The sequence below is a fragment of the Sapajus apella genome, unplaced genomic scaffold (assembly GCF_009761245.1).
Source record: "Sapajus apella isolate SASKATOON/1434 unplaced genomic scaffold, GSC_monkey_1.0 scaffold19, whole genome shotgun sequence".
In the NCBI taxonomy this organism is placed as follows: Eukaryota; Metazoa; Chordata; class Mammalia; order Primates; family Cebidae; genus Sapajus; species Sapajus apella.
In genome coordinates, this window is record NW_022436959.1 from 5,455,336 (window position 1) to 5,480,419 (window position 25,084).

A 25,084-nucleotide genomic window follows, 5' to 3' on the forward strand; every position below is an offset into this window, starting at 1 on the left:
TTCACTTGGTGATGAGTTCTCGCTCAGTGAGTTCACATGTGATTGGGTTGTTTAAAAGAGTCTGTTATCTCCACCCCCTACTCTGGCTCCCACTCCACCATGTGATACATTGGCCTTCTCCTTTACCTTCCACCATGTTTGTAAACTTCCTCACTAGAGGCCCTCACTAGAGGCCAAGCTAGTGTTGGTGCCATGCTTCCTGTATAGCCTGCAGAACCATCAGCCAGTTAAACCTCTTCTCTTTAGAAATTACCTAGCTTCAGGTATTTTTTTATAGCTATATGAAATTAACAGATTCATATAGTGTATTCTTTTGTAGCTTACTTCTTTCACTTAGTTGACTACTTTGAGAGTCATCCATGTTGTTGTGTATGTCAATGGTTCATTCCTTAATTGTGGAATACTAGTTCATTACATGGCTTACATACCACAATATTCTAATTTATTCACTGCTGGCTGGCATTTGGGTTGTTTTCACCTTGGGGCTATTAGGAATATAGTTGCTAAGAACATTCATATGTAAGATTTGATATGGAAATAGGCTTTCACTTCTCTAGAGTAGATACCTAAAAGTGGAATGGCTACATCATATAGTAGCTGCTTATTTAATGTTTTAAGACACTGGCAAACTTTTTTCCAAAGTTATACCATTTTACATTCCCATCAGCAGGATATGAGTGGTCTAGTTGCACCATATCCTTGACAACACTTGGCACAATCAGCCTTGTTAATTTTCGCCATTCTAATAGATAAATAGTAGTTTCTCATTGTGACTTAATAATTGTATTTCCTTAACATCTAATGATGTTGAGCATATTTCCATGTGCTTGTTACCTTTGTGTCTTCTTTAGTCAAATATCTGTTTAAATCTTTTACTCATTTAAAATTTGTTAATTTATTAAACTGAATTTTGATTTTTTGTGTATTTCAGATACAAGTCCTTTATCAGATTTGCGATTTAAAAATATTATCTTGCAGTCTGTGGCTTGTTTTTTATTTTCTTAACCTTGTCTTTTGAAGAACATATGTTCTTAATTTTAATAAAGTTAAGTTTATTAGTTTGTTTTTTTCTATGGATTGTGCTTTTGGTGTCTGTTGTGGGTTAATTGTGTTCACCTAAAAAAGATGTTGGTATCCTAACCCCTTGTACCTCAGAATGTGACCTTAATTAAAGATGGGGTCTTTACAGAGGTAACCAAATTAAAATGAAGTCATTAGGGTGGACTCTAATCCAATATGACCATTGTTCTTATAAAAAGGGGGAATTCAGACACAGATAAGTACAGAGGGAAGACCGATGTGAAGATACAGGGCGGAGAGAGCCATTTCCAAGTCAAGGGGAGAGGCCTGGAGCACGTCCTTCCTTCACTGCCTTCAGAAGGAACCAACCTTACTGACACCTTGATTTTGGACTTCTAGCCTCCATAACTGTAAGACAATAAATTTCTGTTTTAGTAGCCACCTGCATTATGGTACTCTGCTATGGCAGACTTTGAAAACTAATACAGTGTCACAAAGATTTTCTTCTACATTTTCTTTTGGAACTTTTATAGTTTTAGGATTTACATTTAGGTCTATGATCCATTTTGAGTTGATTTTTTGTGTGGTGGGAAGTATGGTTTGAAAGTCAATATGGAAATTTACATATGGAAATCCAGTAGTTTCTTCTCATTTTTTAAAAAGATTCTCTTTCTCCATTGAATTGCTATTTTACCTCTGTTAAAAATTAGTTTTCTATTCATGTGCATCTGTTTCAAGACCCTCTATTCTGCTCCATTGTCCTATTTGTCTATCTTGATGCTAATACCAATCTGCCTTCATTACCGTAGTTTTATGATAAGACTTCATATCAGGTTGTTTTAGTCCCCTATCTTTGTTCTTTTTAAAAATTGCTTTGGCTATTTTAGGGCTTTGGCATTTCCATATGAATTTTAGGATCAGTTTGTCAGTTGTTACAATTGGATTGTACTGAATCCATAGATACATTTGAGAAGGCAGCATTTTAACAATATCATGTCTTCTGACCTATAAATATAGGTATATCTCAACATTATTTTAGGTGTTCTTTACTTTCTCTCAGCAATATTTTCTAGTTTTCAGTATATAGGTCTTGACAATCTCTTGTTAGATTTATTAGCCTTTCAGATTTTTGATATTACTATAGATGTTATTTTTAAATTTCAACTTCTAATTGCTCATTTATGGTATCCAGAAATAGAATTGAGTTTTATATCATGATCTCATATCCTAAAAGCTTATTAAACTGATTAATTAGTTCTAATAGCTTTTTGGCAGATTCCACGAGGTTTTTTACATAAAATGTCACGTTGTCTATAAATAAAGACAGTTTTAATTCTTCTTTTCCAATCTGCATACCTTTTCTTTCTTTTCATTGCCTAATGCACTGGATGCAACCTTGATAATAATGTTGAATTTTAGTAGTAAGAGGGGACATCCTTTTCTCATTGCTGATCTTATAAGGAACGCATTCAGGCTTTTACGAATAGTATGATGTTGATCAGGTTGGCACTTTTTCTCTGGAAAGAACAAGGTAGTACATTTTTGGCTTGAGGACCACAAGGTCTTCCTGGTAACTACTCACTCAGATGTTGTAGTACAAAAGCAGCGATGTCTTTCTTGCATGCATCTATTCATCCTTACTTAGCTGGATACATAAGTAGGATTCTTTGCAGATCTCTTTATTTAGCTCTCTTTATGTAGCTCTTTTTTTTCCCCCCTCAGGTATGCTGTCCTGTGACTTCTAGCTACCTTGATCTTCCTGGAATCTCAACTCCATCTCCTGACTCGGGGTTCACTGGGTTCCACCTGGGTTACTCTTGTTGGACTGAGCCCTGGAAACCTTCCCAAGGCAGTAAGCTGTGGCAACTACAGGGCTCCCTGCCTTTGCTTCCCATGTCTCTGGTGCAAACTTTCATTGCCCGTTCCTTGCGGCATGATGTCCAGCTTCTTAAAAGCCATTGTTTTATGTAATTGTATGTTTTTAGATTGTTTCTTATGGGAGGATAAATCTAGTCACTGATTTTTTATTTTGGGCAGAATTTGCCATATTTTTCCCCATAACCTTGCATTATTCTGTATCTTGGTTAAGAGTCTATTCATCATTATCTAACTTGGAGGAATCTGTAGGCTTTTTTGGTCTTATGATATCAAAATATTTTTGAACCCTTCATTTGGACCTTTAATATCTTTTGATCTATACATAATGTAAAAAAGTTTTGTGACTTAGTCAATACATTTCAATATGATTGTGTTTGATAAAACATGGTAGCATCTGTATGATGCTGAAATGTAGCAAAGTGTATGTCATGTTATATAGTCATGTCTTGTTTTTTTTTCAGTTCACTAACAGTGCAGGTGTGCATATGAATTCACAAACTCCTTTGCAATAACGATTCATGTTCCCTAGATGTTCTTGCAGCTCAGGCTGGAAATCACTGCCCTATAGGATTTTATGTGACATATCCTTCAGTTTATGGTATCCTTCAATTTATTTGATCCAGTTTTTCATATGTCTTCAAGTTGGTTACCTATGAAATAGTGTTGTGGTTTAAATATCTGAACCCAGTAGTGGAGACCAAGGTGGGCCTGGTAGGTGCACTTGCACCCAAGTGTAGTTCATCAGACACTGGACCTAGAGTTGCTTTTTCTACCCAAGGAACGCATGTGTGGAAAGGATCTCTAATGGGATATGCCTGACCCAGAAATCTTGCTGAACAGTAAAGGCCAAGCCTAGAAGTAGCATCAAGCCAACAAATTCAGAAGCTATAAGCTGTGATGAAAATGGGAGACGGTTAAGAGGCAGAAACTAGATGGACATGGACTAAAATAGCAGCGGTTTGGAAGCTAAGCCAATGAGGTAGTGGCATGGGGCCTGACGCAAATGCCACTAGACCATCCATAGCTGCTTTTGTATCTAGCATGTTGCTCATGGGTAGATTGGGCCTGAATAGCTACAGGGTTATAGCAGACAGCTGCAAAGGGGTGTTTGCAGTAAGTATTCATTGAAGGAATGGCGTAAACAAGACCAAAAACCGTGCTTGAATTGATATCTAGTTATTTTGTTTGTAGATACACATTTTTACTATTTATCTTAAAAGTTTCTCTGAAACCCTTTGTTCTAAAACTCCTATTATATTAGCTTTCACTCCCCATGATAGTCTTTTTAGAGAGAATGTCTCAAAAAATATTAGAACTTGCCATTCAGTCAACAAACATTTTTTGAATGTCTGTCCTGTGGCACGTACAATTTTAGGTATTGAGGGTATAGAAATGAAAAATAAACAAATCAGTGATTTATTTGAGTTTCCATGCTACTAGAATGAGGCATAAGATAAAGAAAGTAAAAAAGTAAAATATGTGGAATAACTAGTTACGTTCAATGCCATGGAAAGCAATAAGGCTAATTGGGACTAGTGACAGTGGTGGTGACATTGGTGGTATTTGTGTGCAAATAAATACAGTGTGGGCAGAAAGGCACACACCTGAAGTGGCTGAACATTATATCTATTGTCAGCTAGCTGGATGATTTGTCTCATAGTAAGCCTCTATGATATTTTAAAAAATAATTCAACCCATGTTTTACACATGTGATTCCTTTGTGTGGCCTCCTTTAGTCATATTTCTGACCCCAGCCACAAGAGCTGGGATTGTAAAACTGATCTGATTTACAATATCTTAAAAATCAGTGGGCTGAAGTTTTGTTAGAAAAGAGCTAGGAGGCCAGTGTGGTAGATGTGTTGAGGTGGCTCTTTGGAGTAAAGAGTTAGTGAGACATTTTTGAGGGTCAAGCTTATTTTATTTTATTATTTGTTATTATTTTTAAATCTAACAGCAGCATCAAGGGTCAACCTTATTTCTTAGGACACGTGGCCTATGTGCAGACAGTGGTATTGAACAGAAAATGGCAAGCAATGGACTCTGACACAGTCAGATAAGTTCTGTCTTTAAGACCTTTTTGGGTCCTAATAGAGTTAGTTAATCTAATTTAATGAAAGATACGTTGCTTATGGAATTCCAAATTTCATCTCACTTATTTAGTCATGATGCATGCCCTTGAATATCATAAAAATTAAGATAAATCTTGTAGGACATAGGACTGACTATGATTACAACAAAGAGCATCACAGAAAATGTATGGAACTGGGGAGGAAGGGAGTCCTCTACAACTGAAGTGTTAATATGCCAGATGCTGGGCTCTTATCTTGCTAAAGAGCATTGTAGCTGGAGAGTGGCAGAGCCAAGATTTAGATCTGCCTTGGCTGACTCCATAGATGGATCACTTTGCATCATGGCACCCTTCTTTTTTACTGTCTTTAGTGACTTCATGGGCCACAATTTCTCTCTGTTTCTCACCTTTGTTGGCCACAAGTGCAGCTCTTTTGCAGCATCAACCATGTTTCTCTTACATACCCAACTTGCCTGTTTATGGAATTTCATCACGGTTTTGTCTCCTGCCGTGCCGATGAGTAGAAGAAAAACATTCCAACGTTGAGCTCTTATCCTTCTAAGGGAAGTGGCATCACTGCATCTTGTACTGCCAGTACCAACTGTAAGTGATGGGCCTGGCAGTGGAGTCCTCTTTGGATACAGGGCCTCTGACCCAGGTCTACTGGTGGTGTCTGAAGGATCTGACACACAAGCAATGGCTTATTTCCGCTATAAACATCCACCACTGTAGAAACATTTCTTTCCTGTAAAAGGACATTTTATATATTCTACCCCCTCCTTGAATTATATAGTGTGGAGGAGGATTTTCTGTTTAATGAAAAATAAGACAATTTTTTTTTTTCAAATTGATCAGCCAATGCCAGAAAACATTAATTCTTCTGGAGAGCATTGTTCCTATAAAGTGAAACTACTTCACCAAATTAATATGCCAAGAAAACAAGAGGAGAGTAGTTTCAGGTAAAGAAGTAGAAATCAATTACCTGCAAAATTTTAAATGGTATTTTTTTAGGTGATTTTATTTCCAGATTAAACAAATAAAACATCTATGCCTTTTCTTACCTGTTTGAACTTTCAGTTAGAACCAGTGGAACCAGGAAAGGAATAATAGACTTATTATTGATCTGCAAAAAGAAAATGCTACTAAAGAAAGACAATAATGACATTTTTAAAAAGTGACTTTTGAAAAATTATTTTTCAAGAATACTTTAAGATATCTTTTATAGTACTGGAAGAATTTGATTAAGTCTGGCTTGAACATTTAAGTGTGTCTGTAACTACCAGTGTGTGCAGGAAAAAAAAAGGTACTAAATGCAGATTCTGAATTTTACACAGCTTCTTTAAAATGAGCACATTTTAAAATGCCAAATTAGCAGTAGACGAGAAGCAACCCCAAGACTCTGGATGTATGCTTAGTGTTGAAGAGTCTATTCTAGTGATACCCTTCAAACACACCAGCCAGTTGGGTGTAGCTCCTTCTAGTGTGATTGGAGGAACCCCTTCTTTTACACTTATATTAAGAGGCAGATGAGGGGGAAAAGGAAGAACACAGTTAAAATTCTGGATCTGGTGAGGTTTGTGTGATTTTTCAGAATCTCGATATTTTTATCCAGTTGTGAACATGAAATGAGATGATATGAGTGGGCACTTGATCAAAAGACACCACTCATGGAGTCATGATGAGAGTTGATGGCCAGGGGTTTTGGTCAATTCAGTCCAATTCTGTGGACCTGAAGTTCAGCATTTTAAAAGTGCTCTATAGCAAATAAAGTGCTATAGATCAGTAAAAGATTGGTAACAGTGCTAGGCTATAGGATATGTACTTTGAATCCAGGGAGGCAATGTTTTATCCATTTCTTCCTCCATAGGAGCTAGCACCAATATGAACACATAATATATATCAAATAAAGAAATCACCTCGTGGAAATCAGAAGAGACATCAGTTTTCTCTTACTAACAATCTAGATTTCTCTACAAGTGGCTCTTCAAATATGTTAAGAAGTGTATTCTGTTCTCAATAATTTAGTATTAAAAAGAATTTACCTAGTATGTATACTTGAACTGTTGTGGCATGTGTTAGAAAATCCTTAAATTAGTATAAGAAATAAAAACATAATGTATTAATGAAGGAATTGGAGAATCTGAGAGCATATGGGATTTAGGTGTGGGTTGATCCAGAAGCTCAGATGAAGGCATGAAGACCAGGTGTCTTACTCCATATTCCTACATCCCTGGGCTTTGCTCTCTGCCAGGTTTATCTGTTACAGCTAGGACTCACAAGAACCCAGGTTCAAATCCAGCAGGAAAAAAGTCTCTAGTAACTCTTGCAAAAACCCCAGGACTCACTTGGACTAATGGGACTTGGGCCACATGCTTATCCCTTAACAGTTCCTGGAGAAGGGATGCTCAGTGTGCACACTGACCGAGTCTGGGTTAGGCTTCCCCTCTTGGAGCTTGGAGTAGGGTCTTCTCTAAGCACATGGTCTGATAATGAGTGATGAAATGAGTATTCTACTGCCAGAGGAAAGGAGGAGGGGACACCAGTGGCCTGTATGCAGTTAAGACTCTACCCTGTCTGTGGACTCCTTGGTTGCCTTCTCTAGGCCTTTGTAGCTCATTCCACCTCAGGTGAAATTTAGAGAAGAGATATCATTTTTAGTAAGATCATGAGAGGCCCAAATAGTCTAATTTGCTATATTGATTTTTCTCAGGTTTCTTGGGTGCCATTTGTGTCCATAGGCAATAAAACAACTGAGGCTTTCTCCAAGTATCTAAACTGCACTCAAGGGTCTGACAAGATCTTTCTAGTGATCTTGGGATCCAGAGATTTGGGTGCAAGGAACTGAGTTCAAGTCCTCATTACCTGTCTTGGCTGTGGCTTTCTGGCAAACTGATCAATATGGCTTCTACAGAGCTCCACATACACACGTACAGAGCAGCCACGTTACATTCTATACAGAGGAGAGTCTGCACAGATGCCCCTTTTGCATGATTCACATTTCATCTCCTCAGAAAGGCCTTCTTCATTCTTCTTAATAAATTGTTATCTGAAATTAGTTGTTTATTTTTTGTCTACTCTCACTAACCTCTCATATGTATTAAACCCCATAAGAGTAAAATGTTTTTCTATCTTCTTTTCTTCAGTAACCACAGCATCTGAAACAGTGCGTAGCATATGGTAGGCACTCAGTACACAGTTCCTAGAACATGAATAAATGGCTTCTAGAACCATTTTTCTATGGCCTCTGTAGAGGCAGTAGGCACAAACTGTGTTTTATAAATGAGGTTGGATTGAATGACTACAATAGCTGAATCCAGTCACGGCCATGTTGTTATAATGGATGGGCCATGCCATGTAATGAAGTAATTAACTCCCAAAGTTTATACTTCATCCAAAAGACATATTACTGGCTTTAGGCAAGGAATGAGTCTGGCCTCCATGATGGATGGAACTTACATTTAAAGACAATAAGCATTTTACTATACAGTGTTTTATCTTGAACCACACAGTTGCATGTGAGGACAAATATGATTTCACTATACAGGAACAGAATAAGGTTTGTGATTAATGTACTCTTGGAGCTCACAATCTCACCATCTACTTGGCAGAGATATTAAAGTAGTAGTTACTTCACTCATGGAATTCTACCATCGTTTCTGGAAATAAGCTAGAGTTTTCACGGTCAATTCCTTCATGGATGCCCCATCACCCTAATCTGTGAGAAGAAGAACTGATTCCAGCAACTGCACTTATTAATCGGAGTCTACATTTCCTTATTACAGAGAGGAGCTGTTGATTGGATCTCTGAGTAGTTCTGTGGTAGGCCGGGCTCCTTGGTGAATTTAATTCCTTTGCTCAAATGTGCAGGCTTAAACTTTACAGAAATGAAATTGAATGACCATCAAGAGAAGCCACAGTGCCGATGATTTAGTGTATTAGTAGGCCTCAGAGCATAAGTTAGCTTTATTTACAGATATTACTTTTATGGTGAACTATGTAAAAGGATATCAACAAAAAGAAACTGAATTTCAACTTTCAGAATATTGCTTGTAGTTATCACTCTGTTAGTCTAAATGATTTAAACTTTTTCATTCCATGTTGACATTTTTAACAAACACATATGAGCACTTTCCAGGTATTAAGAACCTGTTTTGGTTTCAGGAAATACCCAGTTCAAAGGAAGAGGGACAGACCTGCACACCACTAATTTTAATGTATATTTTAAATAGTATAATAGAAATCTGTGCCAAATATCATAAGAGGTGGCAAATAATTATTGTTGGGATGGAGCTAGTGTATGTGTGTGTGTATGTGTGTTTATTCTCTGGCCATGGTTTTTGTTTAATAATACTGGAAACAAAAACCACACAACTAACATTTGTCGAGGGCCTTTTATGTCAGGCACTGTTCTAATTACTTTTTACACCTATACTCTCATTTAATCCCCGAAGTGGACTCTCTAAAGTAGGTACCTGGATCATGCCATTTTTCACAGATGAGGAAACTGAGTCCCAGAGAGGATCAATAACTTGCCCAAGGTCATGTGGAGGAGACTACCTTCAACTAGGTGACTCTTCTCAGCTGTCAGCCCCCCAGCACCATGGTGCCTCCTGCTTCTGTGCTGGTTAGCAGGACTGTCCTGTGTGTGCTCCCTGTAGATATTTAGGACTGTGATTATTTTTTTCACTGTCTTCATGTTTGGAATCCATGAACATGCGTGTGTGCCTCTAGGGTGACTTCATTAGTTTCAGGGGAGAAATTTACATACATGTGTGTACAATGAAATAATGTTATTGATCTGTTTTAGAAAGCTCATGTCTTAGTAGTCCCCACTGCAGTTTTCACTAGAGTCTGTCTTAGTCTTCAGCACTAAGTCAGATCTATTTTTTTTTTTTTTTTCTGTTTTGAGATGGAGTCTTGCTCTGTCACCCAGGCTGGAGTGTAGTGGTGTGATCTCAGCTCACTGCAGCCTCTGCCTCCTGGGTTCAAGCAATTCTCCTGCCTCAGCCTCCTGAGTATCTGGGATTATACCTACCTGCCACCATGCCCGACTAATTTTTGTATTCTAGTAGGGCCAGGGTTTCACCATATTGGCCAGGCTGGTCTCAAACTCCTAACCTCAAGTGATCCACCTGCCTTGGCCTCCCAAAGTGCTGGGATTAAGGCATGAGCCACTGTGCCCAGCCAGATCTATTGTGTTTTAATGTTTGCTGATGGGAAGTTCTGCCTTGGAACCTTGGGACTTGAATTTTGTTGCAGTTCTTTCCCTAATGTTTTTACTTTTTTATATGACACCACTGGACCTCACTTTCCTCATTTGCAAAGTAGAGATAAGTGTACATTTACTCCCTCACTGATGGGGTTGCTGGGCAGGTCATTCTTTCCTGTGGGTGTTGGTTAAGTAAGTCTGCAGTGATGAACTCCTTTGTTGGAAGTGGTATGAACACTGTGTATGCCAGGGCCAGCCCTGACAGAAGTTGTGCTCATGGAGCTCACAGCCTCACAGGGAAGATCTCATGCACATAAATAACCTAGATACACAGTAAAAATACAAATAATAATCGGTGCAGTAGGCAGCTGCCACTTACCAGTAACTTACTATGTATCAGAAATACATACTTTTATTTAGGCATTAGAATCAACTCCTGATACGGGATTTTTTGTTTATTTTTAAAACTCACTTAAAAACAGCTTTTAAAATAGTACACGTGCATAGTATAAAATTAAAGGATACAAAAGTGCATGAAGTGAAAAGTTCGTATTTTTTCCACTGTTGATTTCTCAGTCCTACTCTCAAAGGAAAATCACCATAAATTTTTTCTTTTGTATTCTTTAAGAATTCTTATTTACATGCTGACATATATGCATATCCATTCTTTTACACAGTGCAATTATGTTATGTACAATTCTACGCCTTGTTTTTTCACTTAGTGTTTTTGCTGTCTCCAACCTCTACACTTACACACATACACGCGCACGCACGCACACATACACACACACACACACACACACACACGGATACACAGGTACATGCACACAAACATGGAGAGATCAACTTTGACCTTTTTATTTTTGATAGCAAGTAGTAGTCTTTTTCAGGGATGGGTTTTAAAAATTATGTCCTGTGAAAGTGTTCTGTAAAAGCAAAAATATATTTTAAAAAGTAAAGATATTCCATATAAACTGGTGTGGGGGCTGTATTGGAGCTTGAACTAAACGACGTCAGAAAAGGGCTCTGATTCCAGGATACCAGACATCCCCATCAGAGAATGGAGGCTGGAGGTGGTAATGGGCAAGGCTGGGGTTATAAAGAGTCTCATGGGACATGTGCATGTCCGGGGCACATCTTGGACACCTTCCCCATGAAGAAAGCTCTGATTCTCATTCCTCTTGCTGTGTCTGAGCTGGTGAGAGGGTTCTAAGATATTTGTGAGTAGCTCGGGAACTGAATGAAGCAGAAACAGATAATGAGGGGGTGTGGCTGCCATCATGGGCTTGAGTCTTCAGACCACTCTCCTGCCTCCTCTGTGCTTTCTCCCTTTGCTCCATGTCTATGCCGTCTCCTTCATCAGCTTTTGCTGATAAAATCCTATTCTTCCTTCAAAACCTTCCCATCTTGTCTCCCTCTTATAGCATCAGGAATATAGTAATAATAGGAGCTGACTTGTCTTGAGTTCTCACTACGGTATGTGCCAGATGCCACCAACCATTCTGAGCTCATTGCATGAATTTACTCATTGAAGTCCTTGCCTGCGCCTCCGTCCTAAATGGTGTTGCCTAGATTTTCTTCTAGGGTTTTTATGGTGTTAGTTCTTATATGTAAATCTTTAACCCATCTGGAGTTAGTTTTTGTATAAGGTGTAAGGAAGGGGTCCAGTGGGTATTGCCCTTTTTACAGATGAGAACATGGGAGCTCAGAGGGTCTGAGCAGCTTATCAAATTCATGCCGTAGGAAGTAGAAAGCGGCAGAACTGTTTTGTAATTTGATTCTCTCAACTCTCCCCTCTAACTCCTTGCCTCTGCACAGAAACTTTCTATATTGGAGGTGCTTGTGCCTGTTCTTCCCACCACTCCTGGGATCTGCTTTTCTTCCCCAGCAACAGCCATGCTCAGCTGTTGAACTCAGTAAATAATTGCTGAATGATTTGTTTCTCTCATGACTGCTCTGTGTGTGAGGGTTCCTTACCTTACCAAAATTTTAAGGCATGTCTCACTGTAAATGTTTTGAAGTTGTATATGGAAAAATGTAAAAAACATGTGATGTCTTAAGGTTGATATCTCACCTTGAGTTCATCTGTCCCTTGCCTGAAGGTGTTTTTATATCCGTTTAGGAGTGCCTTTCACTCGTGGCTTCTGATCTGCCATGCAATCAAGAAATTTAATAATTTATCAATGTTGTATGGGGCTTTTCTTGAAGCTGAGTGTGAAGTGGCTTCAGGGTCGGAGAGCTGGGTCCTGCAGTTTTCTGGTGCTTTTTCCAGGCTCTCTGGGGTTCTACTGAGCATGGTGTTGCACAGTTCCTCTGCCCTTTCTCTGGCTGTGGGACCCTGAGATAGGTGTTTAAACAGAGTTGTAATAGAGTGTGTCAGTTATGTTGGATCATTTTCCCAAGTGTAATTTGAGCATATGCAACCTGTGACATGTTCTTATAAAGAGGACATTTGCGTATTAATGTATCTGCATTTTGATTCTAAGCCCTTTACTTCCATAGGACTGTACCCTGAATTTATGCTTAGGTCTGAGAATGTCTGTGAGTTCTAGAAGGGCTGTACCTGTGTCCAATATGACTCTGCCCACCACTGTCCCCTCCCCCATGCCTAGCACAGTGCCAGGCATACAGTGAGCAAGCCGGAAATATTGAGTGAATGAATGATTGTGTCTTTAGGAAGATGAGAAAGGGTCTACATAGGAAAGAGCTTCTGAAAATTCTCCAAATATATCGGCTCTTCTGTTACTGAGCACAACATTTCCTTCATGTTTCAGTACTTGCAAATGATCTGAAGTTTTTCTGGGACCCCAGTCTTTAGGAGGTGACACAGCAAACTTGGCCGTGACCTGCTTGGTTGATATGGCTTTTGCACAGAATTTCTGTAATTAAACTGTTGATTTGGCTTGGTGCTGTTGATTTGCTTTCATCATTTGAAAAAATGTGCAGATATTATAAAACTTGCCAGGGGCTAGATTTTGGCTGTGGAAATAAATTTTGGTTAATTCTTTATTTAGCTAAATAACTTTTAGTATTAGAATTTTTGTGTTAATGAAATTGTTAGTTATGTTCAAATTATGATGTATATGATGACTAAATTACCATAATTTTTCTTCTAATGGTTATTTTCTGCTTCTGTTCCTTTAACTGTATTATGGACCATACACCTGATTATGTGGGATTATTTAGTTTAACAGTTCTTTTATGGATCACTAATACAAACTTATAGTTGTACCTAGATGTGTACAAGTATAATTGACAATGATCATTAAGTATATTACCTTTGGTTTCCTTTGCTGGACATAAAATATGCACAGAGGCCAACAGTAGAGTCAGACGTGGTAATAGATTGGTACTTATTTATTCATCCATCATCCATCTAATAATGCATGCATTCATTTTTCCATCTGGTGATAATGCTATTAAAAATAAGATGTTTCTAACAGCCACATAGAGGTGCGTTTTTTTGTGGTTTTTAAAGTAAGGAACATTTATTCTCATTTATTCCATGTTCAAATTATGCTCCAATGCTTTATGATACAGAGTTCTGGAATCTCAATTCATCATTGTCTAAGTATTTGAGAGGGTCACATGAATGTTTTCTTTGAGACAAAGAAATGGCTTTAGCTAACAATCATCCAACCCTCTCTGTGGAGGTGGGATGGTCCACTATCTGGGTGAGACACTCAAAGGATGTTAATACCACTGCTTGACAATGGGTGTCTCAAACATGAAGTTATCTTTGATGAGCAACAGAGCATCTACCTTTTAACTACTTGCCAGATAGCTGAGTCTTGACACCCCTTCATTGTGTTGACACCATTGCCAGTATAAGAGACAGGCCAGCCACCATCCCCGCAGGTTCTCCAAGCTCTGTTCTTGCATCCAGCTGGCAATATATTCGAACTATTGTAGTACCTACGCTTTCTGAGGAAATGCCGCAAGGGCATTAGGTCTCTGATTTCTGTTCTATCCACAAAAAGACCTGAATATAACCATTGTGAGTGGGGGTGAGGGATGGGACGTGGAGCCAACATTTCTTATACGTCTGCTAGCCAGATACTATGTAGATCCTTTACCTGTGCCTTCTTATTTAATCCTTATGATAACCTTGAGAGGTGTGTACCATCACCTCCATTTTAGAGGTAAGAAATTAAAAACTTGATGTGCTTAAGTAATTTGTCCAATGTTGTAGTTCCTAATTCGAACCCAGTCACGTCTACTAAAAAGCCCGTCTTTAAAACTTCTGTGTTGACTTGCTTCATGAAACTCTATTTGTTGTTATTTAATGTTTTGTCAATATTTGCCACCTATCAGTCCATCTCTGTATTTCTGTGCAATAAATTTCTCCTAAAATTCAGTCCAGCGAGACCTATCTTTCTGCATACTGATAATGTTCTCTTTTCTTCGATGGTGAGGACTATGTCACTTCTCATTATGCTCTTTTTTCTTGACTGCAGAGCCAGATTGAGTGCTCACTGCAGTAATTCTTGTCTCTGATATCTGGTATTATCATCTCCCTCTTTTCAGAATTTCTTATTACTCTCTTTTCTCTTTTTTAACCTGCCTCTTGAGTTTTCAAATATTTCTTAAAATAAGATATAAATTATAAAATCACTATAACTTTTTTCAAACAGTTAAACAGATTTCACATCTTGGATGTCAGTTTGACAATGTGAAGCAGCAGAGAGATGCTGGATCCATTTAGGCAACAGGATCTATGTCCTGTTCTTCCATACATGGATGTGTGCAGATGCTTGCATGTGCACACAGACAGACATTATTAGTAGGACAAGCCCCTTAAGGCCCCAAGCCCATGGCTTGCATGTGTCTGTCTTGTGTGACCTTAGTCTCACTGACCTTATTCTCTAATCCCCTCATCAGATCAACCAATCCTTGTAATTAAAAGGTCACCCATTGAAAAGACACTTTCCCTTTTGCCTCTCTAATTTCCCCTTAAGAAAGCAGTTTGAAGAGAGGCATTTTTCTGAGTGTTTGAAGACTTTGTATCAGAGTTATTGCCTTGAAATTTAGTTTTGAAGATCATTGTGAGTGATCTTATTAAGTCTTTCAGGCCTATGAGTTGCTGTTCTAGCTTGGGGATGGGCTGGAGGGGTTTCGGTGGGGTGGGAAAACTTTCCTCCATTCAGGGATACCAAGCCCATAGAATAATCACAACGTTTCTTCATCGTGCACCCCTCCAAGCTCTGCTACAAGGGAGACCTATGTTGGCAGCTTCTATCTCTCAACTTGGTTTTCACACCCAGTGGATGCATGGAAGAGTGTGTGTGTGTGTGTGTGTGTGTGTGTGTGTGTCCGGAAGCGTAAAGAGACAGATGGTTCTGAAGGCTGGCACATAGTGGAAGCTTCCTGCTAAACAGATGTCCCTCTCGGGGTAATGCATGCTGCCCAAGAAACCTATGCTTTTTGGCACCTGCACCCATTGCCAAGGGTCTTCCTACTCTCTAAATCGGCAGCCTGTACTTCAAGTAGATGGAAGGAGGGAATATGGGTCAGCCAGAAACCATGAACAAATTCAAAGGCATTTGTTTGGCCTGGAGGGTGATAAAAGTTCAGAACTGATGGTTTTTGTTTGTTTGTTTTGATTCTAAGATTTGGTGCCCTTTGCTAGGAGACCAATTGGCCCATCAGCTCTCAGCAGCATTCACTCTGTGTAGCTATAAAACTCTTCTTGGTTCTTTGGGGAATTTCAAAGTTGAGTAGAAAATCTATTCTTGCCCGTGAGGAACTGGCAATTCAATCACTTTTCCCAAAGCCAAAATCTAGAGGGAATGAGACTAAAACAAACAAAGCACAACAACAAAAAACTTGATGCAAAAATAGTAGCATAATATGATAATTACGTGGTAATTTAAAACATAATTTAAAAAACGGTTTACTGTTACATGGATTTAGATGTAGAATTGGAAAAATGTTGGAGAAATATTCTCTGCTGTAAAACAGGGCTTCTGGGCATAGGGGGTGTGGTGGAGGATGAATCATCGCAGGTAGGCGTGCAAGTTTGTGTTTTGGGTCTTCAAAACAAAAATTGCATAATTGACTATCTTGTCCATCAAGCATTTCACAAAATAGACCTCTGACCAAGAGGGGCTTCAGTGGCTCTCTCCCTTCCCCTCTCTTCTCAGTATAATTTTAGGAACCTCTTGGACAGTAGCTACACCTATAGTTAATGGGAATACAGGGAGTATTCAGAAAAAAAACAAACAAAAAAACCCTGCCTTTCTGAATAAAAAGAAGAAAGAGAAAAAAATGTCTAAAATAGAATCTGGAAGCAAGCATTTACATGAAACTAGCAAAGATGCTTTTCTCCAGGACAGGCCTGTGTGAAATATAAGACTGAAAACATTTCTAATGAGCGTTATCATGGTCAGTCCTGACTACGTGGGTATTTTGTTCCATGGGTAAGGACCCACGTTATTGTAGACAGGCTTCTACTACTTTTTCAGTAGGGCCAGGAATTTTGCTGCAGTGTGGACTCATTGGTGAACAAGCATTTGTTAACACCTTCTCCTGTTGTCTTACAAGCCAGGTAAGAGTGGTAATTGAACAGTTACTCTTTGTAATTGTGCTGTTACTCTTCCTGGATTTGCCTAAGGTTATGAAACAGGCTGAATTCACCTCTTTTGTAGATATTCTTTCACCTTCTGGGGAACTTGTGAAGTTTCCTGATTCCATTTTTGGACCTGTGAAACTTAACGACCTGAGGGAGAGTGGAAAGTAATTAGGTTCCTTGCAGTTATGATTATGGTGAGGCTATGAAGAAATCACTTTGCCTAGCCTACTACATATAGTTCAAGGAAAGCCATGCCTTTTATAATCTCACTTAAATTTGGCAATCTTGGGGTGGACAGGGTATATTTAAAATCTTACACTTATCAAATGAGAAAACTGAGAGGTCATAGGGTCACCTGGCTCACAGATAGCAAACCCGCTTTCATAGCCAGTTTTTTTATTTTTCTTATTCCAAGTTCAGTGCCATTTCCATGAAGCACATTACCTCTCAAAACTGGTACTTTTTATTCTGAAATGCTTCAATTTTTAGTATTTAAAAACGTTTTGGTATCTTTTTTTTTTTAAGATGGAGTCTCACTCTGTCACCCAGGCTGGAACGCAGTGGTGCGATCTCAGCTCACCACAACCTTCGCCTCCTGGGTTCAAGCAATTCTCCTGCCTCAGCCTCCCTAGTAGCTGGGACTACAGTTGCATGCCACCATGCTCAGATAGCTTTTTGTATTTTTGGTAGGGACAGGGTTTCACTATGTTAGCCAGGATGGTCTCAATCTCCTGAACTTGTGATCCACCTGCCTTGGCCTCCCAAAGTGTTGGGGTTACAGGCATGAGCCACCGTGCCCAGCCAGTATTGGCATCTTTTTATGACAAAGGTAGTTTTGAGAATATTGATTACACATCCAGGTGACAAAACTAAGACATTAGGAAATTTGGGGACTTCTCAAGACCATAAAATAAAATTAGATATAGCATATCAGGGAACCTGTGACCATTTCTACCACACATTGTGATTGTTGCTTTGCCTCTGTGTATGGCTTCCCTTGGGCTTCATGCACTTGCTACTGTTTTGGTGACTCTCAGGAAATACAGGAGAATGGGACTTATATGTTAGACTCCAGCATTGATTCGGTAGCAACATGGAATTTCCACTTTCTAGTTGCCCTTCGTTGGAGGTTAACAATTTATTCTGTCTTCTGCACAGGGTTGTTGGGAAGACATACTGATAAGCGGGTTGTTTGCTTTTTAAAGCACACACTGCCCCAAAAGGGAAAACTCAGGGCTATTGCATATGGCCAGTTTTAAAAATTGTTGTTGCTGTTAAGAGATCACTTTAGTTCATCATTTTCTTTTTACTGATGAGGAAGAAACTGAGAAAGATTAAAAGACTTGTCAACATCATGAAGCGAGGTTAAGTTTTAGCAGAGCTTAGGCCTTTTGATTTTCTGTTTCATTCATTTTTTACTGTATTTCATATTTTGTGTATCTTGGAATTCAAGCTGTTTGTGTTTTGCTAATGTTTTCTATGCTTCTGCAAGGTTTTATGAGACTCCTGACTTCAAAATTTCTTTCTTTAATTTTCCACACCCAAGCCTTTTATATCTATTATATTGTGCAATAAGAAAAAATCAGACTTACAGAGGCTATTCATCCATCTGCTTGCTTTCTAGTTGATCACTTACGAGACTTGAGATAGGCCCTCTGTCTCTGTGCCTCTCTTTCTTGTTCTCTCCTAATTTACAATTCCCCATCACTGCAGCCATGCCCTTCTAGGCTCCCTGTCTGCCCTCCTTATTGCAGTCAAGCTTGGACTTTGATCCGTTGCTATCCCAGAATGCTTTGTTCCGAACATCTTTAAGCCAACCGACTCAAATGTTAGCCAGAAAAGAGCAATTATCTCTTGAGGTAAACATTCATACTGAATGATCAGGAATGGTAACATTATGATCAAATAGGGAGGAAAGTCACAGCGATTCTCTATCTGCGAGAAAGCTGAGATATATTTACATTGTTTTATATTATCATAGTGTGAAACCACTTAAATCTTAACAGTACGTGTTGGCATGTATTGGAAGAAAGACACCACAAAGGTAATTATTGACTATGAAAAGCTTCCATAAGAAATGTTTTCAGAGCAACTACTGTAAGCTAGTCAGAATATAATTATTCTAGAGAGTACCCCAAGTAGGTGCCAATTGTTTGGTATGAAGATTAGAGATAAAAACTTCATTATATTCCATATAAAATGCCAATGCAGAATAGAAAACAATAACACTTCAACTGACTATAATTGATATTTATACAGTGTCTTCCACAGAAGATCTTGAGAAGTGTTAGTAAGCTATCATTATATCATCTCTGTGTGGCAGTGAACAATTAAAGGCTCAGCATGTGTTTGTTTAGAAAAGAGGCATGCTTATTCATATTGATAACATAATATTAGGGAACTATATTATTATGCAGCTATAATATAACCATTTATTCTGTTCTGTCGTCAAGCCATTGAAACTGAGTTCTGCCCAATGACTGCATTTGCTTGACTTAGGGCTGCTGTACTTATTCATTGGCATTACTCTCCTATTTGTACCCTCTTTCAGACCTTGTCAGGCTATGGATGCAACATGAATTACATCAAAGGAATTCACATCTCCCTGGCTTGCATCCCACTGAGTTCTCAGCATCACATCCCTGCCTTCCAACAAAGTCTTTCCCCATTTATTTGGGAAGTCCCAGGAGTGTCTCATATGTGATCACGAATCATGATTTTCTCTTTGAAAATCTTTCTCTTTCTCCTTTCCCTGGTGTCCAGGCCCCTGGAAACACTAGGTACTGGTGTCTCCTTCACTGTTACCATCATGGCTGGTATCCTCTTCAGGAACATTGCTTCCCTGGCCAGATGTGGACTCCTGGTATTGTCCCTTGGGTATCACTGAGCTAGAGCTATGTGTGTTTTGTGCACGCACAGGGAGTGTTCCACTCCTACAATTGCTTGTACCCAGGATGTCCTTGTGAAACTGCAGCCTCTGAATCCTGCTCTTCTCTCCACTGGACTTGGGCCTGGTGCATGGGATCCCACTGGGGAAAAAGTAATTCTCTTTATGTTCACCCCTGAACCCAAGGCGTTTTTCAGGCCATGCTAATGAGCTTACGGAAACAGATGCCTTCAGACTGCCTTCCTGTCCCTTTTGCAGATTAACCCAGAGAGTTCTGGAACCAATGGGAACCATCTAACATAGTATCAGCCATAAAAACAATAGCTTTGTGTTTGTTATGATAAACACAATGATTCACAATGCAGAATCATGTGCCAGAATTTTTGCAGGCTGTGTCTGGGTAAAGGAAGCAGTCTGGTAAGTATGCTACTAGTGGAAAAATAAAACAAACCACTGTTTATTGAGTTCTTCCTATTTGCTAGGCCATGTATTTACTACTTACTGGCTTTGTACAGACAACACACATACACATATACACAGACACACATACTTCATTTAATTCTTCAACTCTACAACACAGGTCATTTTCTCCATAGGCCAAGGTAGGTAACAGGTGCAGAAAGCCAGTGGAGTAATGGAAGGGAACCATTATTTACTGAGCGCCTGCTCTGTCACAGGTATTATAGATGTGCATTGCATATGCTGTTTTACTTCATCCTAGCGGTGCTCCTAAGCCATTCTCCTTTTGAAGGTAAGGATGTGAAGGCAAAGAGAACGTAATTTCTTGATGATCACAGAAGTAGTAGTTGATGAATCTGAAATCCTGACCCTCGTCCGTTTGAGTCCAGAGGCCTAGCTCTTTCCTTTATATAGCACGAGAGCCTCAGACACACTGAGGCTCAGAGATACCCGACTCTGTCCCTACCATCTCATTTCCAATCTTTGCCTCAAAGGCCCTGACCTCATTTCACATCATCAGAGCTCTGAATTTGACAATTGCCTAATGTTTCCCCATAGAGATGTTTGATCGACTTTTGAGGGCTAGCCTGAGAATGTAGGCACAATTAGCTATCATTTCTACAGGAAGATGCATGTCACATTCCAGGCTTACAAATTAACTTTGAGTATGTAACATATATTCAAATGCATATGACATCTATGTTGGACATTTATAGCATTAAAATAGTTAAATTCATTAAAAATAAAAATATTTCCATCAGTGTTCCTAGCTGTCTTTAATAGTCAAGTGTGAGGACTGAGGAGCTAGAACCTCATTTGCTATTCTCATTTGCTATCCAGCTTGGAGTTGCCAGTAAAAGCTCTTCTGTGTGAGGCAAAAATGTGGTAGTTTAAACATGAAATAAATTTCATTGCAAGATCACAATGATGTATTGAATTTTTCAGTACAATTATAATTTAAATTTAGTTTTTTCTTGTATCTTGCTGCTGTATGTGAATCTCCAGCAGAGGATATTTTAATCTAGAAGCTGAATTAAGTTTCATAGTCAGACTTACCAAAGCAGATAATTTCTCTTTACACAGAGCAGAATTGAAGCAAATTTGTATTAATTTCGGTTGCGAAAAGTATCTCTCCGCTGTTGCAACTGGAATTGACATTATTTAAATAATTCTCAAAACCAACCAAATATTGAGGATTTTTCTTTTTCTTTTTTGAAATCAAACCCCAGCTTAGAATGGGGAGTGTGGTTTAGCCATCCTTCTTCTGGGAAGTCTTACCTAGCCCACTCCTATTGTATTAGTCTGGTCGAATCCTTCCCATAAAGACATACCCAAGACTGGGTAATTTATGAAGAAAAAGAGGTTTAATGGACTCACAGTTCCACATGACTGGGGAGGCCTCACAATCATGATGGAAGGCGAATGAAGAGCAAAGTCATGTCTTTTGGCATCAGGAGAGATAACTTAGGTGGGGGAATGCCCATTTATAAAACCCTCAGATCTTTTAAGACTTATTCACTACCATAAGAACAGCATGGGAAAAGCCTACCCCCATGATTCAATTACCTACTACTGGGTCACTCCCAGGACAGATGGGAATTATTACAATTCAAAGTGAAATTTGGGTGGGGACACAGAGCCACCCATATCACCCATCAACCCACCAGTTTAGGGGTCCTGCTGTGCGCTCCCCAGGGGCCCTGCACTAATGCCCATGTCTTCCATAACACATGTGACTGTAGTTACTTTTCTTTTTTTTTTTTTCTTTTTTTTTCTTTTCTTTTTTGTCCTGTCCTCCCCTCCCCCTCCCTTCCCTGTTTTTGAGACGGAGTCTTGCCCTGTCGCCCAGGCTGGAGTGCAATGGCTCAGTGCACTCTCTGCCTCCCAGGTTCAAATGATTCTCCTGCCTCAGCCTCCTGATAGCTGGGATTATAGGCACCCGCCACCACACCTAGCTAATTTTCGTATTTTTAGTAGAGACAGGGTTTTACCATGTTGGCCAGGCTAGTCTTGAACTCCTGAACTTGTGATCTGTTGTATCCATCCACATGCCCTACCCGACTACAAGTTTCTTTCAAAAGGGTGGGACTGCTTCAGATTCACTCCCTTCCCTGTGCCCAGCACAATGCCTATTTCTCAAGAAGTAGTTAATGAATAATTGAATCGGTGAATGACTAAGTTATTCACGTGTTTTTCTAGTTGATGGATGAAATGTGAGTTTTGGATCCGATAGGTAACTTCCATATGATTGCGTAAGTAGTAAGTGACAACACAGGCATAATGCCTGTCCAGGAGATGGCTGAGACATAGAGCTGGTCTCCGCAGTTATCGTAGCCAGGGAGAGCAAAGGACAGTTAACCAATCAGAGTCCGACTATAGCTCTAATGAGTGATGATATGGGGTCTCCTGAAAGGGAAAAGGGAAGAAGGAAGACAGTGAATTCTTTTTGGGTTAGTGGAGACATGCGAGTGTAAGAATGTAGAAAGTGTTTGAGAAACCACTTGACTGAAGGCAAAAACCTCATTGTTGTCCATATAAAAGGCCAAATGGAAGAAAAAAAATTAGATAAAAGTTTCAGGTTAGGGTATGTATATAGATATATATCATGTATGTATGTATGTAATGTATAAAACCTGATATGCATATTTATGAAAATGTTCAGGTTTGATGGTGGAAAAATAATTGAAAATAAGTAGCTGGCAGTAACAGCACACATTTACTGAGTATGTGTACTGGGACTGAACTACTTGCTGGGTTGGGAGGAGGTACAGAAATTACAGCCATTCTGTCATTCGCCTTAAGGAGACTTTAGCCAGAGAAGGAGGATATGACCTGACCACAAATGAAAATAAAGCAAAGTAAGGGAAATATAAGTAAAATCCAAAATATCATTATTATTTTGTATTATTTATTTGTATTTATTTGTTTTTATAAGAGACAGGATCTCACTCTATTGTCCCCATGCTGAACTGGAACTCCTGGGCTCAAGCCTGATCTTCTTACCTCAGTCTCCCGAGTAGCTGGACTACAGGCACATGGCACTACACCAGGCAATAAGGCCCAAAATAATCAAATTTTTAAAAATTGTAAAGACCCAAATGTTTGAGAAACTATGTGCAGTTAAAAATATGTTAAAGATGATCCTTGAAGGATAAGGCAGAATTTGCACAGGTAAAGTTGGAATAGAGGAGGCAGGTAAGATAAAATCATCTTTTGAGTTGTTAGGATTTGTAAATAACATGGAAACCTTTAAAAATGACTTACACATGCTGGCATTATTACATTATTGGTCATGGGTCTGGCTGGAAACCAAGGCAGGCCCAAGGGTTTAACTTAGGGCTGTTGATGAAGGTGCTCTTTGCTGTACATGTCTAGGCAGAGCAGCCAGAATTCAAAGCCTTGTGAGGCCCCCAGGGACTGGCAGGCAGAGGGTTGTTGCCACCACTAGGGGGCCCGAGAGGGTGAAGCCACAGTGAGGGCAAGCAGGTATGGGGACAAGATAATGCTTATGAGGCAAACCAACCCACCTGTTACTATCAGCCCCAGTGTGAGCTTCTGATGGTGTACAAGTGCCCCGTCTACTCCAACTTCCTTCCCTCTCAACTTTCTAATCTGCCTCCAAGAGAAACTCAACAGGAAGCCAGAGGGCCAGAGAGCCAGCAATGTCCTATCCACAGACACTGGGGTCATAAAGAAGGGTGAATAACAGATCCAAGGAAGCAGAGAATAACCAACACAGACACATAACACTTTCTGCCAATTCCAGGCTTATACCGAAAGTTCATTATAGAGTTTTCTGCACCAGAGAATTCAACAAAAGACAGCTCTGTATTGGATATCATTCAGAGTAATTTTATTACAGAGAGTACCAGAAATAACTTCTCTTAAGTCTACTTTGTGTGCTTCTAAGACTGTAACATTGTTCTCTAAGAAAAAAAGGAAAACACTTAGTGAATGCTAAATAAGTTGGTTTTATTAGGGAAGGGAGGATTTTATGACCCAACACCCTGCCCCTTCACTTCACCTGGGTGCTTTTCAGAGCTAGGACTCGGAGAACAAAGCTCCGTGAGGAGGCTGCAGCTGGAGACTTTTTCTTACTTTCCAAGTTCACTCTTTTTTCTTTAGGCTTGTGGGTGGTTTCCTTTCTAAGCCATTTTAGAAGCTCCAGGTCTCTGTAATGTCTCCATTGCTCCTGAGGTGACCAGACTTTCTGGAAAAGGGAGGCTGAGGCAGGATGATGAGCTCAGCTGGGTGGGCCCTCATCCTGTCCTGATTCCTAAGCACTGCTGAGAGTAAATGCTTTGAATTGCACATCACATTTACATCTCTCTGTTTATATTTCCTGATTTCCTCAAGAATCATTTGTTTATCAAGAGCTGGTTGTTTCCTTAGCAAGGATTTCCCGATAAACAATTTAAAGAGCCTTCTTTTTTAAAAACACCACTCCACTAAATAAACAAATACGTCAATGAATAAATAAATAAAATAAATATCTAATATATCTAACATATCTAAATAAATAGTTCTGACTCATGCTCATTTAATTTAATCAGCATTGACATTGACGATATGTTTGGAGTTTGTCTTGAAACTGAAGTGCTTCTTCCTACTTGTGTATGTGTGTGTATGTGTGTATGTTCAGTGGAAACTCTAAGTGTTATAGTCTATTTTCAGCTAAAAAATTCTAAACTCCTGGTTAGTTTCCTAATGTTGTTGCAGCAAATTGTCACAAACCAGGTGGCTTAATACAGAAATCTATTCCCTCACAATTCTAGAGGCCAGAAGTCCAAAATCAAGGGTGTTGGTGGGACCATGATTGGAAGGATCCATTGACTTTGGGGAAGAACCTTCCTTGCCTCTTCCAGCTTCTGGTGGTTCCAGGCAATCTTCACATTCCTTGGCTTCTGGTCTTATCACTCAGATCTCTTCCTTCTGCTTCACATGGCCTTCTCTCTGTGCCCTCCCCACTTCTTTTTTTTTTTTTTTTTTTTT

At 39.3% G+C, this 25,084-nt stretch overlaps 1 protein-coding gene and 2 long non-coding RNA genes across 14 annotated transcripts in view; 2 read left to right on the plus strand and 1 right to left on the minus strand.

The window, feature by feature from the left end:
• Positions 1-25,084, plus strand: part of PDE1C (phosphodiesterase 1C) — a 551,218-nt gene that overhangs the window by 273,156 nt on the left and 252,978 nt on the right. The window lies entirely within an intron of this gene.
• Positions 1,018-16,447, plus strand: LOC116557218. The gene is made up of 2 exons (XR_004271420.1): positions 1,018-9,267; positions 15,454-16,447. It is a non-coding gene; the product is annotated as an uncharacterized LOC116557218 (long non-coding RNA).
• Positions 1,080-11,797, minus strand: LOC116557217. Its single transcript, XR_004271419.1, has 3 exons — positions 11,701-11,797; positions 2,531-2,535; positions 1,080-1,092 (listed from the first exon to the last, which is right to left on the minus strand). It is a non-coding gene; the product is annotated as an uncharacterized LOC116557217 (long non-coding RNA).